The sequence below is a fragment of the Spermophilus citellus genome (genome assembly GCF_964194105.1).
Source record: "Spermophilus citellus genome assembly, chromosome: 11".
Classification (NCBI taxonomy): domain Eukaryota; kingdom Metazoa; phylum Chordata; class Mammalia; order Rodentia; family Sciuridae; genus Spermophilus; species Spermophilus citellus.
Window position 1 is genome coordinate 56,469,169 of NC_138192.1, and position 25,360 is coordinate 56,494,528.

The window sequence follows — 25,360 nt, forward strand, 5'->3', positions numbered from 1 at the left end:
TGTTACGCCAACATTCTCCTAACAAGTATTCCTAAAGTTTCTAAAACACTAATTTTAGGACATGATTTTTAAAACACATTTTTTAAGTGTATTTTACAGCACAGACTGTTGGAAAAAATGGATAGAAACCAAAGTCAAAGCAGGAATCTTTCCAGATTATAATTGTTATTTATTAGACATTGTAACCTTAGTTTATGAGTTTTTACAGTGAGTGATGCTTTGTCTCTGCCACATCCCCTGGGCTATGAAATTGGGAAAGCCGTGGTGTTGAGTTGGTTTCTATGACCCAAGTCCCTTGAAAGTTTTCTCATAATCTTTTGTTTTGTTGTGAAGCTTGTAAACAAATATTTCACTAGGTGTGAACTTTTCCTTTGAAAATAAAAACATCTGGTTAATTTTCAAAAACTGCCATTTCCTAATCCTACACAAAGAACCCACCCCACAGCTGCACTCGCTCATACACAGAAGTGGGGAAAGAAGATGAATCAAAATTATCTCAAGGCATCAATCAATTCCTGTTTATGGTGACATGTAGTTGTATGTAGTAACCAATGTGGTAGTCCAAAATAACAGGCAGAAGCAAAATTCCTTCCCATCAAGAATCTTGAGCCAGGCATGGTGCATGTAAGGCAGGAGGATTGCCAGTTGGAAGCCAGCCTCAGCAACTTAGTAAGACCCTAAACAACTTAGTGAGACTGTGTCTCAAAATTTAAAAAAATAAGAAGGGGTTAGGGATGTAGCTCAATGGTTAAGCACCCCTTGGTTCAAGCTCTGGTACCAAAAAAAAGAAAAAAAAAAGGATTTTTATGGACAGCAGTCTAAAGTGGCATGTCTAAGTGAAAAAAAAAAAAAAATGTTGAGTGACAAGGACTTGTGTTTATCCTGGATAGAAAGTATAAAAACCCCATGTGTTGCAACTTGGGGGGGTGGGAGATATTAATTCTGTTTTACCCTGGACTTTTAGAGGGAGCATTAACAAATTTGTTAAATAAAATTTAGAGGAGGCCATGTGGGGAAAATGGAGTTACTCCTGATGACATTCTACATCACCAAGAAAAAAACTAAGTTGTTGATCTGAACTTCCAAAAAATTAAGAGAAAGATAAAATAGCCAAATTCCAAACCAAGCCAGTTTTAACCAGCATGATAAGGAGGTCTCTCTGCTTAAACCTTTACAAGGAAAGTAATTTTGAAAGACCGGTCCATTTTCTATTTCTTTTTTCTACTTTCCTTAGTTGTTTTTATTTTCCCCCTTGCCCCTAAAGCCAGCATCCCCCACTCAGCTCACCATTAACCTGAGGAATAGACTAATCCCCTCTACCTGAGGAAATTTAAGATGTCTCCTCCACAAAAGAGGGAAAAATTAAAGGTAGAGGAGGTGGACTGAGATGAAATCATTGGGAGTAAAGTCCCAGAAGGCAATGGACTCAAGTGTGTCCCATTGAAATTCATAAGTTGAAATCTGAACCCCCAATGTGATGATGGTCTTGGGGATGGAGCCCATGGGAGGTGGTTAGGTCAACAGTGTGGAGTCCACATGGATAGGTGCCCTTATGAAACAGGCCCAAATGATTTTGTTGGTCCCTTCCATTGTTGTGAGGACCCATTGGGAAAGTGCCATTTATGAACCAGGAAGAGAATTTGCTGCCCCACCACCACCACGACTGAACATGCTGATGACTTGATCATGACTTCTGGCCTTCAAAACTCTGAAAAATAAATTTATGTTTTTGTGTTTGTGTTACTAGGAATAAAGCCAGGGGTGCTTTGCCACTGAGCTACATCCCCAGGCTTTTTTTTTCCCCCCCAGACCATCTTGCTAAATTGTCAAGACCAGTGTCAAATTTGTAACCTCCTACCTCAGCCTCCTGCGTTGCTGGGTTTAAGGTGTGCACCATCATACCCAATATAATGCTCTGTTGTTTATAAAAGCTACCAACTTTCGATGTTTTGTTATAGCAGACTGAAAGGTCCAAAAAAGCATGAAATAACTTGCAAGGCACCAAGAATTTAATGGGTATGCAAATTGGGGAAATGCAATCTGATATCATTTTTTTTTCTGCCCTTCCTTTCAGAAAAGATCTAAGATACCAAGCTTGCACACTTTTGCAAAAAGTTGCAGTTCATCCTTGGAGAAGTTGAAACACTTATGATCAGCATTATACAAGATCTTCAGGGATTCAAAGTGATCATGTAACACCAGTCTAGTTTTCAAGAAGTTTGCTTTGGGAATATACAAATGATAAAGGAAAATGCTTACCCCCGCCTTTTATTTTCCAAGTACCAGGGATTGAACTCAGGGGAACTTCATCACTGAGCCACATCCCCAAGCCCTATTTTGTATTTTATTTAGAGACAGGGTTTCACTGAGTTACTTAGTGCCTCGCCTCATTGTTGCTGACGCTGGCTTTGAACTTGTGATCCTCCTGCCACAGCCTCTGGAGCTGCTGAGATCATAGGCGAGTGCCAGTATACTGGTGCTTACTTTTTTTTTTTTTTTCTTTTTTTTTTTAATGCTGTTTTTGCACTACAAGTCTATTTTGGTGCCCTTTTTTTGGTGGAAGGGCAAGTATGAGGGATTGAACTCAGGGGTACTTTGCCACTGAGCTACATTCCCAACACTTTTTTATTGTTTACTTTGGGATAGGGTCTTACTAAGTTACTTAGTTCCCCCCTCCCCTCCGAATTCCTGAGGTGCACCTTGAACTTGTGATCCTCCTGCCTCAGTCTCCTAAGTTGCTGGTATTACAGGCCTGGACCACCATGCCTGACAAAATACATACTCTTTACCAGGCAGGCAGTACTAGATAGTTAAAAGCATGGATTTAATGATGTCTGATGTGGCTATAAGTACCAATTCTAAGTTACTAAAAGTTCCCCAGTCTTGGTTTTCTCAGCTGTCATAATGAGGTAGGACTGCACATCAAGAACTAAGCACATTACCCCTCCATAGCAAGCCTTCAGGAAATGGTAGCTTATACTATGGGGAGGGTGGTTTTATTGTTCTTTTAATTTTTGTAACACATTTCAACCCTTTTATATTCTTTCTTTCTGTCTTTTTGTTTTAATTTTCCTTACCTACAGAAGTAGTATTAAGGCAAAGACACCCCCCTTTTATAAAATTTCCACATGTCACCTGCAGTTTCCTAGTATAGCTACTGGTTGCTATATATTTACATCTATTGATTAAATATCAGCAAGGAGTCAAATGCTGTGAGCCCAGTGTTGTAGTCCCCTGTACAGGTTTTCATATTCACATGTTTAAGTGAGTTTTTATAAGCAAATAAAATATTGTAATATAGATCAGTCACTTATAAATAAATCTAAACAAAATAATCATAAAGTTACAGAATGAAGGATTTTATCTTAATGAATCTTGCCTTAGTCACTGATTTATCATATAAACATAACTGACCAGTCAGAAAAGTCTGTTGTATTGAAGTATATAGAGAATGACATATTGTGTTTAAAAATGCTCAGATAGGCAGGGATGGGCGGCTGCACTGGGAGGAGTCTGCTGGAGCAGGATGTGAGCTCCCAGCCCGGGATTGCTGTTGGGCAGGCGGCTACAGGTTAGGGGTGGCAAGGAGTCAGCTTGCCATTCGGCTGAGAGGAAGAAGAGCCCCTGGGGACGCCTTGAGAGTATGAGGCTCTGGCCTCCCCAGGACACTCCCTTGTGAACACTTCCACCACTGCGGAGCCTTCCAAGCCTACCTCCTGCTGTGTGGTGATCTACCTGCAGCGGGAGATGTCGGGGCACACATGTCTATGCCCAGCCTCAGGTGCCAAGCCCAAGCTAAGTGGCTTCAAGGGAGGAGGGCTGGACAACAAGTACGTGCAGCTCAATGTAGTCGGCTCCCTGTACTACACCACGGTGCGGGCACTCACCCGGCATGACATCATGCTCAAGGCCATGTTCAGTGGGCGCATGGAGGTGCTGACCGACAAAAAAAGGCTGGATCCTCATAGACAGATGTGTAAAGCACTTTGGCACCATTTTGAATCACCTCCAAGATGACACTATTACCCTCCTTCAAAACCTGCAAGAAATCAAAGAATTGATGGCTGAAGAAAAATATTACCTCATTCAGGGCCTGGTGAACATGTGCCAAACTGCCCTGCAGGACAAGAAGGACTCCTACCAGCCTGTGTCCACATCCCCATCATCACATCCTTGAGGGAGGAGGACAGGCTCATCAAATCCTCCACCAAGCCCGTGGTGCAGCTGCTGTACAATAGAAGCAACAACAAGTATTCCTACACCAGCAACTCCGATGACCACTTGCTGAAAAACATAGAGCTGTTTGACAAGCTGTCCTTGCGCTTCAGTGGCCCCATGCTCTTCATCAAGGATGTCATCAGTGACGAGATCTGCTGCTGGTCCTTCTATGACCAGGGTCATAAGCTGGCAGAGGTGTGCTGCACCTCCATCGTGTATGCCACAGAGAAGAAGCAGACCAAGGTGGGATTTCCAGAGGCCCGAATCTATGAGGAGGCACTCAATGTCCTACTCTACGAGACCCCCCCCCCCCCAAGTCCCTGACAACTCCTTGTTGGAGGCCACAAGCCCGAGCCGCAGCCAGGCTTCCCCCGAGTGAAGATGAGGAAGCCTATGAACTGCGGGATCGTGTGCGCCGCATCCACGTCAAGCGCTATGGCACCTACGATGACCAGCAGCTCGACCACCAGTCTGCCCATCGTGAGTGATAAGACCTTCAAGGAGATGGGGCACAGGAGGCCCTGTCTCCTGCCCTCTGCAGCCCCACACTGCAATTGCCTGGTTGTCTGCTCCAGCACTCAGAAACATGACAGGCCCTTCCTGTGAAATCAAGGGCCTGGGCTGGGAAGGGCCCGTTCCCTGGCCCTGACTGTTGAGCACTACCAGATCCATCTCCCTTCCTGTCCAGCAAGGAGCTACTTCTGTTGTGGGGTGAGCTGACCAGCCTCCCTCCTCCTGCTAAGCACATTCCCCTCTGGGCCCTATGCTGAGTGCCCTTCCTCAGCGGAGCCCCACAGGGATGGCTTCATTCTGGGGGAAAGGCTGCTTCTGGTGCTGTGGAGGCCCAGTCTTTATCACAGGTGGGGCTTCTTTTTCCCTAAGGTGTTGAAGCACAGGTTTGATGAGCTTGATTTTTAAAAAAATAATCTAGGAAATGAATAGCTTTGTATAATGAGGGGACTAGGCATTTGTTACCCCTGAAGGGTGCCAGAATCCTGCATAAGGTAGACCTCTCAGCCCTTCTTGATGCTTTAATGCACTTTGTACTGTTATTGAGGAGATTAGCCTGCCCTGACCCATACCTTTTCCTGACCCTAATCCCTTTTCCTGCAGAATCATTCTGAGGGGGAGGATAAAGACAAAGCAATAAAAACAAAACTGACCAGCAATAAATAAATAAAAATAAATTAAAAAATAAAAATGCTATAAAAGGGAATAACACAGTGTTTTTGCTCATGAACAGAAGGTTCAGAAATAAATATTCAAGCCCATTTATCTAGCAGGAAAATTCAACATTATATTAATATTATTTTAAGGAAATCTGAGAGTACTGCTGAGATTTTTTGCTTTATGTATCTAATTGCAAACTGAAGTCTGCTATGACAGAATTCACATAGCATGATTGATGCTAGCATAAACTTAACTATTTGGTTTGAGTTTAAAAATCATTGTTCAAAGAATCTTAAGGGTCACAAGATTTAAAGATAATATAGTCCTGAAAGGTTGGGAAAATAGAAATATTAAGTACTTATTGTTATCACCAAATACTCCGATAGACAATCAAGCGAAGCATCCAAATGAATCAACACAGCTTTTCAGGAAGTTCATTTTTTTGTTTTTTGTTTTGGTACCAGGAATTGAACTCAGGGCCACTTGACCTCTGAGCCACATCCACAACCCTATTTTGTATTTTATTTAGAGACAGGGTCTCACTGAGTTACTTAGCACCTTGCCATTCCTGAGGCTGACTTTGAACTTGCAATCCTTCTGCCTCAGCCTCCCGAGCCACTGGGTTTACAGATGTGCAACACCAAGACCAGCAGGAAGTTCAGTTTTTAAGAAAGCCTGCAAAACTACAGTGAAAACAGTTAAAGAAACATTAGAAGAAAATATTTTTCTTAAATGTCTTTGTTTTTATTTGTGGGTTTTGATTTTTGTGATTCAGGAGGTTGAACCCAGGAAAACCCAACCTCTAAGCTACATTCTCAGCCCTTTTTATTTTGAGACAGGCCTCACTAAGTTGCTGAAGCTGGCCTCAAACTTGTGATCCTCCTGCCTCAGACTCCGGAGTAACTGGCTGTGCCATTGCTTGGCTTATCATTGTGTTTGATTTGAGAATGTGTAGATTGTTTCCGCCTGAGGGGCTACGTGGGGTGTTCTAGAAATTGCCAAGAAGCAAGATTGGGGTTGGAGTTTGCGTAAGTTGTTTCTGTTTGTTTCCCTGTCTTGAACAGTACTTGAAAAGAGGTAACAAATGGTTACAACAAAGTCACTCATGTATTCAGAATGTCAAAAACATAACAAGCAAAACAACTCAATTTTTTGTTCTAAGTTAGATTTGTTTTCTAGTTGGTCTTTTTTTTTTTTTTTAAGAGAGAGTGAGAGAGGGGAGAGAGAGAGAATTTTTTTTTTAATATTTATTTTTCAGTTCTCGGCGGACACAACATCTTTGTTGGTATGTGGTGCTGAGGATCGAACCCGGCCCGCACACATGCCAGGCGAGCGCGCTACTGCTTGAGCCACATCCCCAGCCCTCTAGTTGGTCTTATCCAGCCAAGTTACGTGTAAGAACACAGCTTCACTAATATTTATCTTATTTTAGTATGTGGCCTCTCTTGATTTCCCTTGAAATGTGCACATAGTTACAAGAAAGGGGAAAAGACATGTTTCTAGACAGGAAGACATCCTGGAGAACAAGGCTTCTGGAACTTGAAAGTCCACACAATTCAGCTGGATATCTTGTCATAATATACATTCTGATTTTGTAGATACAGAGTGAAGATTCTGCATACCTAAAGTTCCCAGCTGACGCTGATGATGCTGGATTTGAACTACACTTTGAGTAACAAGGCTGGACTTACCAGTGCACTAAAGCAAAGAATGACCACAAATGGTCACTCCAGTGGGAAGGTTCTATTGGATACCCAGCTCTCCCCGTCCTGTCTCTCTCCTGGGAAGTTAAGGGCCTTCCAGTTACCAACCTGATTAGCGGGCCCACTGATAGAAAGTGAGGTATCTCTAGGAGTCCAAGGTGCCCTTTTCCGGAAAAAAAGAACAATATCTGTTCTAGTCCCCCATGCCATCTCCTTCAGAGAGCACTGGCTCCTTGCCTGTAACTGGGTCACCACTTCAGCTACTCTGAAATGGAGAGGAAGGAATAAACTGTGAGGGTGAATGGTTCAAAATGACACAGAAGAGCAGAAAAGGAAGTAAGGAGAATCCAGGGAAAAAAAAACAAAAACAAAAAACAAAAAACAAACCAAAAAAAAAAAAAAAAAAAAAAAAAGACTAGTATATCTGGGAACTTAAAAGGAATATTCTTTTCTCCTGCATTAATTATTCATTTTCATTTGTTCTAAGCAGCTTGTCCTGGTGTGCAATGTAACAGGATAGAATGATCTCACACACAAGAGTCATTTTAATAACAAAATATCAGCGTGGGGCAGTTGGACGATGTCTGATATATGAAGCCAGTGTTAATTTATCCCTCTAAGGACTTAAACTCTTCCAGGGAAATTATAAATAAAAACAAGCTTCATCCCCAGTGAAGATAAAACAAAAATGTGCCCTTCAGATCTTATCATTTTGTGACTATATGAATTGGAATGGAAACACTGTTGCCTTTTGGGATGTTGGCCTAGGCTGTTTTTCAACCTTTTAAAGAATAGAACTCTAAATTTGGTGCCAATACTCAACGTTTTCTTGGGTGGATAAACACAGCTGACAGGTTGACTTGTGATGGAAATTATAGTATCTCAAAATCGCCAGGAGAACCAAAGTCAGTCTTCACTTTGACCCTTACTAGTTCTGTGAACATGGGATATGTAATGAGTTTGACACATACCAGGTGCTCATGAACACGTCACTGCTGATTATATTTCCTTTTAGCTTTCTGAAGGTCAGTTTCTCAGTTTCCTCACGTTTAAATGTATTACTCAGCTTCCCATCTCTGTGACAAAATACCTGAGATAATCAACTTAAAAAGAGGAAAGGGTTTTTTTAAAATTCATAGTTCCAGAGATTTCAGTCCATGGTTGTTTTATCCAGTTGCTTTGGTCTGTGGTAGCACAGTATCTTATGTCAGGAAGGAGACCTGTTCCCTTCATGATACCTGGGAACTAGAGAGAGACAGGAAGGAGTCAGGTTTTCAATATTCTCTTCAAGGGCACAACCCCAATGACCAATGATGTAACTTGATATAACTAAGCCCTACCACTTAAAGGCTCCATTACCTCCTAATAGCACCACCCATTTACCTAATAATTATAGGATATTTTATGAGGATTAAATGAGTTAATGTACATAAAAGTATTTTTTGAACAGAAAATGAAAAATTTAACAATATTATTAATGTGTTTTCTTCTGATTTTAAGATATGATCATGAAAGGGGAGATTGTTGGATAGGAGAAAATAACTACATAACAATTAAATTTAGGTCCTGAGTTGGTTCACCAAGGCAATCATACCAAATGACACTGGATGTGCACTGCAGAATGCCACCTGGCGTCCCCTGGAACTGTGGAATGCATGTTAGGGACAAATTCTGGGCTGCCAAAATTTGGTTGGTTGCTGATCTAGAATTGAATTAGAAGGAGGAAAAGCAAGTAAGTCAAACAATAAGTCTAAGCTATTTCTCTCTATCAGTCTCTCTCTCTCTGAATTATTTATGTCAACTATACATCAGAGAGACAGGTAATGGAGTGATTTGGGGGCAATCTTTATCCATCCTACTACCTTGACAAAGCAATGTGATTTTCCCTGCCCTTCCCAGAGCCCCTTTGTGGCCACTAAGCTTCTCTGCACTCTTCCTGAGAACATGGTGACCAGATGGTCCAGATTTCTTGAGAATCAATTTCAATTATTCCACCCAGTTTTATTCCTCATGCCTAATCAACATCCATTTCCCCCTACATCCTATTGCATGAAAATTCATAGTTGATGGTTTCATGCCCACAGGATTATTCATGATGGTTAACTGACATCTGGAATCTACCCTGCTAATGATTCTCTCTTTCCTTTCATCCTGCATACTCCTGCCAGATTTTTCATCTAAAAAAAAAAAAAAATGCTACTTTCATCATGTCATCCCACATGTTAAGCATTTACTACTGACATCCAATACATAGTCCAAACTCCACAGCGTTTAGATGTACTTTCCCTTCCCACACTCCCAATGCCAAATTGTTACCATGACAGGCTGGCTGGAGCTTGGAGTTCTTTTATCATCCATCACTCCCCTTCTCTACATCCAGCTGAATTCGCCAGCTATCAAATTCAAGAATAAATGGGGCCTCTTCTCCCTCTCACTGTTTCCTCTCTGGTGATGTTCTTCCTTCCTTTCCTAACCATCATGTCGGTCACACAGCCCTACAAGTGAACTCTCAACAGATACACACCACACACTTCAAGGGCAGTGGTGACAGTCAAAATATGCACAACTGGTCAACAAGGATGTTGAGCCATCAGAATGGCTCTAGCCAGAGTTCTGTAGCAGTGTCCCAGGGAATCCAGGTTTTACTTCTTCAGTTGTTGGATCCTAGGAAAACTGAGAGGAAAAGAGTTGGGAATTTCTGATGGAGGGACATAGAGAGCCAGGACAATGGTGGCACTGGGGTGGCAGTGGGAAAGAAGAGTGCTGCTACTTACAAAAATATTTCCTTGTTTAACAACTGGTATGAACATCCAGAACATACCTGCTGAACAACAATATCAGCCTTGTCTGATGAATCTCCAGGCTCAACTGAAGCTCCTTTTCCAACAATTCAGGGGCCACTAGTGATCCTTCCCTCAAATTATTTTAGCATATTATATCCATGCCATTTACTAGGCATATCTCCATCTTCATAATACACAATTCATCCTTCCAAGATGATAATCTTTTCCAAAATAAGAATTATACTGTATATTTGTTTCTCCCAAAAATGTTAATGATAGTTAATTTTATGTACCAATTTGACTGAGCTAAGGGATGCCCAGTTAGTTGATAAAACATTATTTCTGAGTATATCTGTGAAATATGTCAGACAGAGTTCAGCATTTGAATCAATAGACTGAGCAAAGCAGATCTGCTCTCTCCAGTATGGATGGGCATCATCCAATCTATTGAGGGCCTAAATAGAACAAAAAAATCAGAGGAAGAGTGAATTTCCTCTCCAGAGCTGAGACATTCATCTTCTCACGCCCTCAGACATCAGAGTTCCTGGTTCTCAAGACTTTGGGTCTGAACTAGAACTACACCACTGGTTTTTCTAGAACCCCTAATTCACAGATGGAAAATCATGGAACTTCTTACCTCCATAGCCATGTAAGGTAATCTCTCATAATTAATTTCTTTCTATACATCCATATGTGTACCCTACTGGCTCTGGTTTTGTTGTTGTTGTTTGTTTGGTTTTTGTTTTTGTTTTGTTTTGAGAACCCTATTATGGTGCCTTTCTCAGGTGATCACTTACCCTATATTTCTCAATAAAAACTGATTGACTAAATAATTGAAAACTGCATATATTATAGTGCCATCATCCCAGCTCACTCAAAGAGCAAGAGCATTACAGACATCTGGAGAAGGTGAAGAGAACTAGGGATTCTTTTTCCAGAAACACACAAAACTCTGCATAAGATTTCAGATGTTTTACTTATCTTCTTAGCCAGTCATAGACTCATGGGAGTCCATGGAACTTAGATTAAGAACCTGGTTTAAGTAGAGTCTTATGGAGTTTTGTTGAGCTAAAACACTAACTTCAAGAGTAGACTTCAGTGTCACCCCCGTAGTCCACCGAGGGAGACACTTCAGGAGTGCACATCCATATTTTACCCCTTAGATCATCATATCTAAGTGGGTTATCTCCTGGCCTCTACCTGGGAGACAGAAGAATAGAGGAACCCACATATTGGCTGTGGCCATCCAGTCCCTTTCTGGAATCTTGTCCTGCTGACTGAGGGTTTCAGTTAAGCACACTCATTACCAGTTGTACCCTTGGATGTACAAATAACAAGTGCCAGTAAGGATCTGGAGGCGAACCATCTTGCCGGGGTTGAGCTAACTTGTAAGTGCCACATGCCAGAGTACGAAGAGTGTGATTCATGTCTGGGAGGGAAAAGGGACACATGAAAATGTGAGAAAAACTTTGTCTTAGGATCTTTTCCATTAGGGAAATCAACCTTGGCATATAAACTTAAGTGTAGACATGAAATACAAAAACAGTGAGATCATCACCACCAAAACTCTTCAGAATCGACTCCCTCCCACTGAGTTACGCTGAGTCAAAGAGATGGAAATTTCATCAACTCCCAGAGGCAGTTCATAAGACTTTTTATAATAAACCTCTTTCTGGAAGAAAGAAGACAACTAGTTTACCAGGGGAATTTCCCTGCCATGGTAGAGACATGAAAATGTAGAAAAATTTTACTTTCTCATATTTCATTCTCATTGGGTTCGCTTTGGGGAGAAAGTAGAAAATCTTTCCTATACTATAAATCTCTGGATTGTTTTCATTGTCTGAAACTTCTTGGATCGCACTACTATGACAAAAACATAATTGAAAAGAATCCCAGAAGAGAATTATTAGGAAAAAAATATATTTAATCCATGCTAATAAAAATGACAGCCAATCTCTGCCTTGCTGGTAATAAACCAAAGTAATACTGTTGGGAGACACACACACAAAAAAAAGTCACTATTTTCCAAGAAATTACATCAGTTCTCTGGATAGATTTAAGTGAGAGGGTGTACAATTGAGAGGGTTGTGACTCAGAGACAATTCGGCTTTCTATCTGCTTTGACGACAGTGATAACATACACAAAAGCATCTGAAAGGAGGAAATTCCTTTTCTCTACGTCAGTCCATACAGTGCTGCACCCTTGTCACCTTGGCTAGATCCTTTATACTGAAAATACTGTGATGGTAATGTGAGACTCCGTGGGGTTTAAGTAGTGCAGAGAAAGAACACTAGAAGCATCTTCTCTGGTCCTCTTCCACCGCTAATTTACAACATTCCCTCTAATCGAAGCTGCTGAAAACAGGGAGCTGGGATGACCTGAGTGAGATGAATGAGGTGGATGGGAGGAGGAAGGAGCCTCCTGTCCATCTTCTGCTGTTTCTAGGCCATTCCTGTATGGGAGTGAAAAGCCCAGGCACCTATCTTAGTTACTGGGCTAGGATGTAAGGGAGGCCATGCCCACTGTTTGAGTACTTTTCATCCAATCTCGCCACCAAGGGCCATCTTGCCAGTGTGGATGGAGTGGGTAACCCCCATTGACTGTGGCAGTGCACTCCACACAGGAGAGACCTGTAAATACGTGTTGAGTAAGGTAATGTGAACCTATTTATGACTTTTATCGCACTTTTCCTATCTAACCATAGTGCTGGCCCTAAGATGCCCTGCTCCCTGGGAGAACATCAGATATATCTGAGAATAAAAAGCATCCCAAAGTATAGGCTGTCAAATAAAATCAGGAAATGTTGGGAAACTTTCAAGCAGTACAGTGATAACTTTTCCAGGTCTGCAAAGCAGTCTGAACTCTTAATAAGACTGTGGGCTATAGGATTATCATCCAAATAAGTTTACTTAGATGAGCAAAGAAACAAAACATGACATATGCATTTAGTAGAATATTATTCAGCCTTATTATTATTATTTCAAAGGAAGAAATTCTGACAGAGGCTTCAATGTGAGTAAATGAAGACATTGTTCTGAGTGAAATAGTCATTCACAAAAGGACAAATATTGTATGTTTCCATTTACTTGAGGTACCTAAAGAAGTTAAATTTATAGAGAAAGCACAATTGTGCTTGCCAGGAGTTTGGGGAAGGGATGAATAAGGAATTGTTTAATAAGCATGGAGTCTCAGTTTGTGAAATGAAAGATTTGGAGATGGATGGTAGTGATGACTGCACAACAATGCAAATGTGTTTAATACCATTGACCTGTACAGTTAAAAGTGGTTGAAAGTAAGTTTTATTATGTGTATTTTACCATACACATAAAGTTTTAATTAAAACTAAAAGAAGACGGGTGGCACCCGGCTGTCATCCCAGCAACTTGGGAGGCTGAGACAGGAGGATGGTAAATTGAAGTCCAGCCTGGACAATTTAGCAAGACCCTGTCTCAAAGTGAAAAATAAAAAATGGGGGAACCTGAGGCCTGGCACTGTGGTACACACCTGTAATCCCAATAACTTGGGGTGTTGGGGCAGGAGGATTACAAGTTTAAAGTTAGTTGGGCAATTTACTAAGAGCTTCTCTCAAAATAAAAAGGGCTGGGGATGTGGGGATGTGTGCCCCTAGGTTCAATCCCCAGTAACCCAAAAGAGAGGAATGCAAACTAGTCAGGGGAAGACCAACTATATAAGGTAAGGAGTAAGAGAAGAGAAGGAAGAGTAGATTCTGGGAATAGTTAAGGTTTAGAAATAATAGGACTTTGTGAATTGGAACTTGTTAGGCTATGAGTTTTGTAAGGACATAGGATTGAAATCTTGTCATAGTTATATTCTCTAGCACAGAGTATCTTGAGTTCATGAGTAATGAATTGATAAGTAGATTAAAAGTGGCTAAGGTTATTCCTAATTCTGATGTGGACATCTGGTGTTACTGGTACTATTACCTCTATATGGGCACAAGAACAGCAGTAGGCTTGGAAAGAAGCAAATTTATACTTGTTAGGAAATAGCCAATGTGTGGCCTCTGATAGGTAGCTGGGTGTGTACATCCAAAACTTGACAGAAAGGGCTGCATACAATTGGCAGTCAATATTCTCCAAAAGGATGGAATCAATTGAAGCAAAAATGTAGAAGGGCAAGAAAAGTGAGTCATGAACAAAACTCAGAGGATATGAGCTGTTATTATATAACCAGACAAAAAGCCCTAACAGAAAATTGTGAAAGAACAAAAAGGTAAGAAGAGAATCAAACACTACTGCTATTAATAATAACAATAATTATAGTAGCTACAATAAAAATAGCAACAGCTACAATAATACCAACAACTGATGAGGAATAAATATAAGTTCATATTGTTACATGCCCAAGACTGTGCTAAGTTAAGGGTTTTACAACACTTATCTCATTTGCTTCTCAAAACCACCACTAAATTAGATTTTTTTACATTCATCTCACAGAGGGGAAAAGTAAATTTCAGAGAAGATGAGCAGCTTGTGTCAGAGCTGAAATTCCAAACTTTGAAATCAAGTAACTACTACACTATGATGCCATTTAGTCTTAGGGAATAATAAATTGTATTCTGCTTTCAAAATAAGAAAATATTATAAGGCATATCTGAGTACTCTGAAGATGAGAAGCCTGGAGGAAAATTAATAGTTTGCACTTTCAGCCTTTGATAATTGGTTCATTTTCTTTCTTACAGATGGGGGGGAAATTAATGAAAATCTAGGGAATTTATCCAACTTCTATAATTTTTTACCAGAACAAGGAAAATAAAGTTATAAGTAGGAAGAATATGGTTTATTGTGGTTAATTGACTTAAAATTAAAACATGGAACATTTCAGCAGATTCCAATTTGCAGTGATATGAGCTATGGAAGAGAAAGATGTTTGGCTACCATAGGAAGCAAGGAACTAAGCAATAAATAGAAGTCAAAGGCAAAGGAGGACTTTTAGAGTTGTGTGAAGAAGTCAACATGCTTACATGCACTTGTGGAGGAGAAATTGACAGGGCAGGTTTGGGACAAGATAACTAATGATGGGATTTCTCTAGAGGACAACAGGAGGGTATATCTCCTACCAAAAGGAGGAAAAAAACAAAAGAGTAAATTCCTTTTTAAAAAAATTCAAAGACAAACTGAAATTCATTCAGAGAAGAAGTGTCCAAACCCCCGTAGTGTCAGGAGCTGGCAGGGAGGAGTGCATATGAGTTGGGAGGTCTACATAAGGCCATGGGAACTGTGGACAAACTCAGCTATACATCCAATATCTAAAATTATCCACATTCTAAAAATGTTTTAATTCTTTAAAGATTTATTGAGACTATAAACCTTCAAATTAAAGAAATTCAGTGAATTCCAGAACAAACCAAATAAAAATCCTGTAAAACAAAATCACTTTATTTTCCAGGGGGGAAACAAAACAATAAATAGCAAAGGCAAGATTTATCAAAATTCAAGATAGTGACCCGTTGCAGTGGCACATTCCTATAATCTTAGCAACTTGGAAGGCTAAGGCAAGAAGATTGCAAGTTCAAGACCAGCCTTAGCAACTTAGTGAGACCTGTCTCAAAATAAAATAAAAAGGGCTGGAGATGTAGCTCAATAGTAGAATCCCCCTGGATTCAATCTCTAGTAACACACAAATATACACACACAAAAAAGAAAAAATCAGTATAGTGGAATATAGTGGTTACTTCTGGACATTGCAAAATTTTTGTGGTAGTGCTGGTAGTGGTTGGTTGGTTAGTTTTGAGACAGAGTCTCCCTGTGTTGCTCAGGCTGGCCTGAACTCCTGGACTCAGGCAATCATCCTGCTTCAACCTCCCAAATAGATGGGACTTCAAGTATGTGTCACTGTGCCTTACACATTTCAAAATTTTAAATCACTGTGCTGTTGAGACAAAACACACTCAATAACAAGATGCAGCTGCTTCTTGGGCCACTTGTTTACAATTCTAATTTAAGGAAATATGCTGGTTATGGTAAGTGACGGTATTTGGCAGAGCTGGTTCCTTCATTTTGGAAATGTTGATTCTATAGTAATGAGATTCAATGATGCAGTCGACAATAAGACTTTGTTCACTGGGAATACTGGATTATTAAACTTGCTGATGCATTCAGATATGTAATTTCTGATTTTAGATTTAATTACTAGGGAGAGCAGAAATATGAGCAGTAATTCATAATTTTTTTAAAAAAGAAAGGGACCTGGGCAGAAAAGTGATGAAATTTACTTCTGAATAATCTGGTTTTGTTTATCGGTTTTTGTTTGCTTATATTATGTAGGCGGCCAAGTTATCTACAGAAGCATGAAATAGAAAGCTTGAGGAGAATTTTAGAGGAGCCATGATGGAAGCATGAATGAAAGCAGCTCAACAGAGCTTAGTGAAAGTTTTGTTGAGAAACAACAAGAACCAAAGAAAGATTAGAAGTCCAGAAACTTCTAGTGGCACCAAGCATCATGATTATTTTCTTTATTCAGCAATGCTCAGGAAAGAAACAAGGGTCTGAATTTATGCTGGATTTTGGAGTTTGGGATATAGATATGATGAGAAGAAGAAACCAACAGTCTATATATGATCCTCAATTACTAATATTGAAGGCAGATAAATGTCACTAGAGGGGGAAAAAAATCACACAATGCTCCCCCTTTCCTGGTTCCCACACCTGTGTAGTTCCTGCTCACATTGTGCCAGGGTTGGTCTGAGTGATCAGTAGCAGACAACAAAAGTGAGTATGTCTATGACCAATCAACAACTATGCAGGTGACCTTGGCATTAGATTTTGCAGCCCAAGTTGAGCTTTGAGATGACTACAGCCTCAGCCAACAGTTTGACTTCGACTTTGTCAGAGACTCTGAGCCAAAATGACCCAGTGAAGGCATTTCTATATTTTCTAAAAACTATATGAGAGCTGGCACAGTGGCACAGCCTGTAATCCCAGCTAATCAGGAAGATGAGGCAAGAGAATTGCAAGGTCAAGGCCAGCCTCGGCAGTGTGGTGAGACAGACCCCTGTCTCAAAAAAAGAAATAAAAAGGGCTGTGGGGATGTAGTTCCACAGTAAAGTATCCCTGGGTTCAATCCTCGTTACCAAAAAGAAAAAACAAAATTAAAAATTATATGAGATAATGTTTGTTGATATAAGTTGCTAAGTTTGAGATAATTTTTAATGCAGTAATAAATAGTATATAATACATACAGATCTCTTGCCTAAAATTTTTAAAGAATTTTACAGGCTTAAATTTCAAAAATTCACCTGAATATTTTCACAGACCTAAAAATGGTATGTGTGACTTGAAAAGCAAAATAAATATATATATATATATAAAGGAGGTCATTTCTTGTTTCAAAAATCTTTGGGCTTGGGTCAGTGGAGGGATCAGAGGGGAGATACACATAAAAGGCACCAACGTGATGTGCGTTAGTTACACCAATGCCAGCATGTTGAAAGGAAAGGCCCTGCATATTACAAGCACCAGTTAAGAAAATGATTTTTCCTTCCTTATGGTGTCACGTGAGGCTGCAATGGAACAACACCCTTAAGAGTCTTTCAAACCTTTTTTCTAGCTGAGATTCTACCATAAACCATAATAAAAGCTTTCAGGGTTCTTAACAAGAAGTCTTACAGGCACCTTCTGATTTTATCTTTACTCTTTCTGACCTGCTTTTTTGTTTTGTTTTCCCTTCTAGAAGCTAGGGTTAAGAAACCATCTTGGTTTTCAACCATAAATCTTGGGATCCCATATTTCTTCTGCATTCTTCTTGCAAAGAGAATGGTTCCTTATTTAGTCCTTTATTTTATAATACCTTCTTGTCAAAGTTAAAGGAAGCCTTTTGGCACCTTCCTGTTTTCATAAGCCAATTATAATTTTATTAGGTACATTTTTTTCCTTTTCCAAGTAACAGCAGGTGATAGCATCACTTTTTCCACTAGGACTTTAAATCAGTTGTCATTTTACACCCTCAATAGCAATTATCCTCACTGTCCTTCCAGCCTGCCCTAACAATCTCTCACCTTCTAGTCTCTGTTCACTGCCTAATTTCAAAGTTAAGGTTCAGTTTTTTTATTGCAGGAATATCCCAATTTCTGTTTCAGTTATCTATCGTTACATAACAAAACCACCTAAAACCACCTTATTATTTTTAGTGACTGTTTTAGTTTGCTTTTGTGTTACTGGGACCAAAATACCCAACAAGAACAACTTAGAGGAAGAAAAGCTTATTTGAGGCTCATGGTTTCCGAGATCTCAGTCCATAGAGGGCTAACTTCTTTACTCTGAGCCTAAGGTGAGGCAGAACAGCATTGAGAAAGACCCACCAGAGAAAAGCTGCTCAGCTCATGGAAGGGACAGGAAGCAGAAGTAGGGGCAGGGAGGACACAATACAGAAGATGCTCTCTTCTAGGGCACAGCCCATGACCCACGTCCTCCAACCATGCCCCACCTGCCTAAAGTTACTACCCAGCCATTCAAACCAGGATGAACTGATTAGACTACAGATCTTATAATCCGATCACTTTACTTCTGAACATTCCTGCATTAGCACAGAAACTTTTGGGGAATACCTCATAACCAAACCATAACAGTGACTTTGAGAAACTAATGTGACTCCATTTTTGAGAAACCAGCCTCTACCTCAGAGCAAAGCCTGTCCAAGGGGTTGGGGGGTGACCCTTGTCCTTGGGAAAACCCACAGAGCACTCCTAAGCACATACCCACCCTGCTGAGTTGTTTTCTGTAAATAACAGGAGAGGTCTGTGGCGCCAGGTGCCCCTGACTCAGTTGAGGCTAGGTGAAGACCCATAGCAACCCCCCTAGCAACCTCCAATCAGCATGAAACAGGGAAAATACCTGGGATGACAAATGACCCCCAAATAGTTTGTGGTGGTTGATAACGTGTTGGGAAACCATGTAGTTTAGCACATATACCCCTCGTGGCCTAAACCAATCAGTTCAAACGAATCCCCCTATTGTACTAACCAATCACCCCTACCTAACTTGTCCCCGCCATTGAAGGTGCTAATTAATATTAAGAGTTGATTTTCCCGCGGTATGGAATGATTTGCTGTGTGATGTTGTGACGCATAGAGTATCCCCCCCAAAACCTATAAAATCTTACTGAACAAAGCACCGGGACTCATTCCCTGGGACCACTGCATCCGGAACAGTTGTGAGTCCAGGCTCGAGCTTGCAATAAAGACTCTTGTGTGATTGCATCGGATTCGGCTCCTGGAGGTCTACTGGGGTCCCATGAATCTGGCATAACAACTTGAAATAACAATAATTTATTTTTTCGTCTGATTCTGCTGGCTGGCAGTCTCAATGGTTCTGATAGTCTTACATGACCTCTGGACTGCTCGTCATAGTTACGTTCAGGTGGAAACCAGGGTGGCCCGGAAGATCTGAGATGACCTCACTCATGTTCCAAGACCTCAGGATTGGTTATTGGCTGGAGAGCATTGTTCTCCTCCACATGGTCCATCATTCTTCAGCAAACTAAATTGTACATTGGCAATGTCTCCGCTGGGCACAAGAATCACGAGCCACCACACACCTTGTAGATTCAAACAGCAATTCTTTATTCCCGAACTCACACCGGCCTCTACACACACGTTCTAGGGAAATCCAAGTTCTGCTGCCGCCCAATTCACCTACTCCACGAGGCTTTTTTCCAAATCCCATTTGAATCTCATGAGAACTCAACGAAAACAAGCAGCGGGAACACCCTAATCCCAACAGCAATAATCTTCAACCTCCAACTTCCTTAAAACCCATATTGTCTTAAACCGGGAACGCCTTAAACTCAAGGAGCGGGATACTTCCTCAAACCTGATCAGCTCTAAACCCGGATCCGCCCTGGTCCTCGAGCAAGGTCACCTTACATGCAATGTCAACAGCGAAATTCCAAGGCAAGTCCATTGAACATGGGGTACACTGGCAAGGAAATTTCGATGCGTCATTTCTACTTGGCAATGGCCCTCAGGAGTACATCTTCAAAGTATGGTAGTCAAGACCATCCCAAGTTCCAAAAGATAGAGAAATAGACTCCAATTCTTGATGAATTTGTTACCAATTAACTCAGAGTTCAATTTGGACAGAAATTACAAAATGGTAAACACAGGTCCCTTTAACTCAATTCTGAGTGCTAACAGCTCTTTCAGTGTCACCAGGTCTTGTGCTACCAGCTTATCCTGCTCAATTTGAGCTAGAAATCATAAATAGACAAAGTAAAACCATCTGAAGGAGGCTTTATTGGGGCTTATGCTGCAGCACAAGGGAGGTTGTATGTAGGACAAAATTCCCAGATTGGCTCTCTGAGGATGAGAGGAGGGAAACTTATTTAGGCAGGAAGAGTGGGGCACTTGCAGGTGCACGGTCAGCTGTAGACCACATAATTTCTGCACAGCTGTGCTAGTCATGGAGATGTGTGCATGTCTGCTGGGTCCCTTTGCACTCAGTTGTCATGGGGTGATAGAGATGTTCATTACCACCACCCAAGGAATCTATAAGGAAATTCCCAGCCAGCCCTAAGGGAAGCCAGCGGCACCATGCCACACAGGTATCCAAAATGGCTGCAGCTAAAAAGGTGGCCTTGGAACAATGGCAACAAAAGCAGCAGTTGCTATGGCAACAATGACAGCTACAGCGGTTGCCTTGATGTCACAGAAGCAACAGTGCTACAGCAATATCTCCTGGAGTGGCAGCTGGATCTGGACATTGGGGGGCAGCAACAGCCACAGTGGTGTCCTCCAGAGCAGCAGCAGCAGCTGAAACTGTGGTTGTCATGGCAATGATGACAACCTTAACTGTTGCCATGCAGCTGCAGAAGCAGCAGTGGCTGTCACTACAAGAATAATGACCCTGATGGGTGCTATGTGCAGCCCCAGTGGTGCCAGCTGGCTACACCTGGGAAAGCAGCAGTGAGTGTCAGCTGGGCAACTGGTCATGAGAGCTTCCACTTTCGCTGGCCCCAGGCAGCTTCTGTTGTCTATAAAAACAATTTATGTCCAAGCAGGAAAAAGCAGAAAGACATCTTCTGGAGAGGGTTGGGCCCTTCCTCATCTGTCTCAAATTGAGTGGCAGCTAGACTGTACATAAGGACTATATTAGTTAGCTTTCTGTCATTGTGATAAAATACCTGAGATTATAGATTACATGGAGGAGAGATCTATTTTGGCTCACAGTTTAAGAGGTTGGTTCATGGTCACTTAGCTCTGTTGTTTCAAGGCCTTTGGTGAGACAGAACCCCTATAGCAGGGAGTGCATGATGAAGCAGAGCTGCTTACTTCAAGGTGACCAGAAAGGAGAGAAAGAGAGAAAGAGAGAGAGAGAGAGAGAGAGAGAGAGAGAGAGAGAGAGAGACAAAGCGGGGGCGTGGCTAGAGGCAAAATATACCCTTCAAGGGCATGCAACCTACTTCTTCCAACTGGATCCCACTTCCTAAAATCTCCAATATGTTCCAATAACCCATTCAGCTATGAGTCCATGTGGATTAATCCATTCATAAGGTCAGAATCCTCATGATCCATCACTTCCCAAAGGCCCTACCTCTGAATACTGCTGCATTGGGAACAAAGCCTTCAGCACATGAGCTTTTGGAGGACATTTCAGATCCAAAAATAACAAGGATATAGAGAAAGGCATGATTCATTGAAGGGTGTTACTATAATGATTTATTGCTTCCCTTCAGTCCTATGTAAAACAGGCTGTTGCTGCACTGAGAAATTGGTCACAGCAGCCAGCCCCAACACAATACAGCTTCTGCTTCACTTCATGCCTACAGAATGGATGCTCTGTGTTCTGTCTCTTTCACCAGGAAACTAATGTCTGAGCCAGTTTAATGTGATGCATCTGATTGGTACAATATATCTCACATCTGCACCCAGGAGCAAGGAAGTTGGACATTGGTTATCATTCTTCATTGAAAAGGAAAGATTTGGGGCTGGGGATGTGGCTCAAGCGGTAGCACGCTCGCCTGGCATGCGTGCGGCCCAGGTTCGATCCTCAGCACCACATACAAACAAAGATGTTGTGTCCGCCGAAAACAAAAAAATAAATAAATATTTTTAAAAAATCTCTCTCAAAAAAAAAAAAAGGAAAGGAAAGATTCTCACTATTAAAATATGAATGTGTCTGAAAAACGCAGGTTAATTACAAATGATAGATGCCTGCTACCAACGAAATCCTTCAGTAGAGTCTAAAGCCTTTTAAGTGGAGGCATTGTGGAAAATGAAGTAATACATCAGTAAAAGGAAGCCATGTTTTGTGCACATTCATCTGATGCATAATCAGAGGAATAAACACTGTTGAAGTCCTGTGCCTAAGAGGCCCAGAAAAAAGCAACACAACGAAGGGGCACATTCATGACTTAGAACAGCAGAGAAAATATAAGTTTCCAGATTGATGACATACTAGAGGATGATGCGCCTTGCTAAGTAATAAATTTTGTAAATGATAAAATCATAAAAATCAACTAAATGTAAAATGAACATATCAAAGATTTTATTTAACTCACGATTTAATCAGGGATTCAGTAAAAATTTTTTTTTTAAAAATGTTAAAACTAAAACATAGCCAGGCATGGTGGCACACATCTATAATCAAAAAGGGGAGGTAAAAGGATCACAAGTTCAAGTCCACCCAGACAATTTAGAAGGAACTGTCTCAAAATAAATTTTTTTAAAAGACTGAGCTAAGAATGTAGTTTGATGGTTGGAAGTTTACCTAGCATGTGCAAGGCCTGGGTTCAATCCATGGTTCCCCTCCCAAAACAAAAACTAAAAAATAGTTCAAAGACAAGCCAGGCATGGTGGTACATGCCTGTAATCCCAGCAACTTGGGAGGCAGAAGCAGGAGGATCACAAGTTCAAAGCCAGCCTCAGCAAATAGGGGAGGCCTTAAGCAACTGAGCAAGACCTATCTCAAAACAAAAAATAAAAAGGGCTGAGGATGTGGCTCAGTGTCAAAGTTTCCCCAGGTTCAATCCACAGTACCAAAAATAAAATAGTACAAAGGCCAATTGAGGGCTGGGGATGTGGCTCAAGCGGTATCGCGCTCGCCTGGCATGCATGCGGCCTGGGTTCGATCCTCAGCACCACATACAAACAAAGATGTTGTGTCCGCCAAAAACTAAAAATAAATATTAAAAATTCTATCTCTCTCTCTCCTTCTCTCTCTCTCACTCTCTCTTTAAAGAAAAAAAAAAGGCCAATTGAAAGAGCAAACACAGACAAAAGCAATCAGGATGCTGAAATAAAGTAACTAATAGATAAAACTAGCCAATATCCCCAGAACAATAAATATGTGTGTGTGTGTGTGTGTGTGTGTATGTGTGTACATTGACCAAAATTAATTTACACTCTATAGATAAGAATAAGTTGCATTATTTTCAGATTTATATAACTTAAAAAGCCATAAAAAAAAGTTGTAAAATAGCTAAAAACAACTAAGTAGCTAAAAAAGAAAAAAACTAAAAAATAAAAGACAAAAACACTCATCAAATCCAAAAATTTAGGAAGTATACTAGATAATTCCTAACATTCCATTGAAAATACCAGCAGTACTTTTGACTATTTCAAAATCTTTCACAATTTTTCTCGATCCCTTAAAGAGAAAGAAAAATTGATTCTTGAACTACATAAGTCCACATTGTCATTTACAAAATTAAAATCTGTTAAGAAAAAAAAATAGAGAATTCCACTTTAAATTAATTACTTAGAAAGTACTGATGAATATTTACCCACACTTCTGGCAAGTGAAAGCTACATTGGTCACAAAATCATGGTGTTTAAAACATATCAAAGGATTTTAAGTATATCTCCCAAAGCCTCAATTAACTAAGTTCCCAAAAATGATAAGCCCATCCTGTAAGAGCTGAAACCCATAGCTGCATTCATTACTTGCAGAGCAGAGGGAGAGGGAGAAATCCCCAGGTTAGAAGGACTCAGCAACCAGACCACCAACTTGACACAGGGAGCAATATTGTTTACTTCAGTTTTTCCTGGGTTTCTGCACAAAATGTGTAACCGATGTGATTCTGCAACCTGTATACGGGGTAAAAATGGGAGTTCATAACCCACTTGAATCAAATGTATGAAATATGATATGTCAAGAGCTTTGTAATGTTTTGAACAACCAATAAATAAATAAATAAATAAATAAATAAATAAAGTTGGGCCTTCCAGGGGGGGAGGGGGAATGTCTTTTCCTACATAAAAAAAATTACAAGACACATAAAGAAGCAAGAAAATGTGACCCAAGATTTGGAGAAGATATAGTCAGGAGAGGAAGTGCAAAGATGATATTGTAGACTCAAAGATAGGAACTTTAAAGTAACTGTGATAAATATGTTCAAAGATTTAGTGGAGAGGTTGGATAATGTATATGAATAGATGGGGAAATTCTTTGGAGAAATGAAACCTGTAGAAAAGAACCAAGTGGAAAATATTAGAAATTTAAAAACTAAAAAATATCAATTTGATAGTGTCAACAGCAGTCCCAACATAAAAGAGGAAGGAAAATAGTTTTTATTGTTTATAAGCTTAAAGTTTTTTTTCAAAATTATGCATGGGGTTATAGCTCATTAGTAGAGAGCTTCCCTATCATGTGCAAGGCTCTGGTTAAAATCCCCAGTACTGAAATAATAATAATAATAATTTTTTTAAAAAAATATCCAAGAAACTAGGTAAAAATTAACAGAATAAATATAAAGAAAACACACCTGAGAATATTATAGTCTAACTACCGAAAACAAAAATAATAAAAATTCCTAAAACTAGCTATAAAAAAAGCATTATATATAGGAAACAAAAATATTATTTGCAACTGTATGCCATTTATAAGAAACAAATTTTAAGTAAAACTTAAGTTTATAAAAGGACTGAACAGAAGGTTTATAACAGTATTATATAGCATAGCCCCAGATTGGAAACAGCCTACATGTCTATTGTAATAGTTACTGCTGCATCCCATGTTACTCAAACACTTGGTGAATTAAAACATTTGTTGTCATACAATTTCTGTGGGTTGGGAATTTTATCAAAAGAAAAGTAGTCTCTTCTCTCATAGATTCCAATAAATGCGTTGATTGGAGTTACAGTCATCTCACACTTGGAGAAGCTTCAGAACTGGTTTTTGGCAAGATTCGTTTCCTCACAAGCTGTAGGACTGTTGGCCTGAATTCTTCGTGGCTGTTGGCTGAGGTCCTCCTCAGTTCCTGTCATGTGGACCCCTCCAAAGAGCAGCTCACAACATGACAGTTTGATTCATCAGAGAAAGAAAGTAAGAAGAACCAGAAAGAGAGAGAAGGGTCTTTTATGTCCAAATTTGGAAATGAAATGTCATTGTGTTTTCTATGTAGTATAATAAAGTCACAAGATCCAATCCATACTCACAAGGAGAGGATAACACAAGGATAGCATATCAGGAGGTAAGGATCATTGGGAGCCATGACTGAAGCTGCCTACCACATCTGTCAATAGGAAA

General features: G+C 40.3%; 1 pseudogene across 1 annotated transcript; it reads left to right on the forward strand.

Annotated features, from left to right (window-relative positions):
* The first annotated feature begins 3,547 nt into the window (after positions 1-3,547).
* LOC308631202 (BTB/POZ domain-containing adapter for CUL3-mediated RhoA degradation protein 2-like) lies at positions 3,548-4,706 on the forward strand (annotated as a pseudogene). The gene has a single exon. The product of its transcript is annotated as a BTB/POZ domain-containing adapter for CUL3-mediated RhoA degradation protein 2-like (transcript).
* Positions 4,707-25,360: the final 20,654 nt, after the last annotated feature.